Source organism: Etheostoma cragini, chromosome 6, assembly GCF_013103735.1.
Source record: "Etheostoma cragini isolate CJK2018 chromosome 6, CSU_Ecrag_1.0, whole genome shotgun sequence".
In the NCBI taxonomy this organism is placed as follows: domain Eukaryota; kingdom Metazoa; phylum Chordata; class Actinopteri; order Perciformes; family Percidae; genus Etheostoma; species Etheostoma cragini.
In genome coordinates, this window is record NC_048412.1 from 28500146 (window position 1) to 28500944 (window position 799).

Here is a 799-nt window from a genome sequence, read left to right on the forward strand (position 1 = left end):
GTTGGTCGGTCAGTCAGTCAGTTGGTGGGTCGGTTGGTCGGTCAGTCAGTCAGTTGGTGGGTCGGTTGGTCGGTCAGTTAGTTAGTTAGTCGGTCGGTCGGTCGGTCGGTCCTGTCTCTCATTCTAAAAACACCTCCAGTTTATCACACGTTGATATTCCCCTGCGGATGGATTTAAAACCGCAAACGCAACGGAGCCGAATCACCGGCGCGACCAGAAAGTAGACCCGGGACACGCTCCTCTTCTAAATCATGTTTTTACCGGACTTCACCGGCCGGAATTCATTTCATCTGACCTGCCATCCCTGACCAGTTCGGTTGAGGTCTCCCTACTGGTGGACACTGGGGAGTAAGACCTTCCCCATGCAGCCCACTCTGCGTGATCTGGACCACCACACACCGGGGACCAGACGCCCAACTCGCCACTCGGAGACCACTACCGTGAGTTTCTGTGTTTGTGTGATGAACCATGGGGCATTTGGGGTTGTTGTTGTTGTTCATTTCCACCGACAATGACGCATTTTAAAACTTACACGCGCGACTTTTCCTGCAGCTTACTTCCCTAAAAAAACACTTAAAGACTAATATTGCATTTAAATCATTTTTAGACCATAAAACGTGTAAAAATCTGGACATTTTATTTGGAGATAATATAAAAAACAAAGCATTTCACGGTGGCTCTCGTAATGACAAAACACCGGGTGCTGCTCACGCGCTTCCAGGGAAGGCACGTTGGGTGCTGGGTGCTGGTGGTGTGTGTGTGTGTGTGTGTGTGTGTGTGTGTGTGTGTGTGTGTGTGT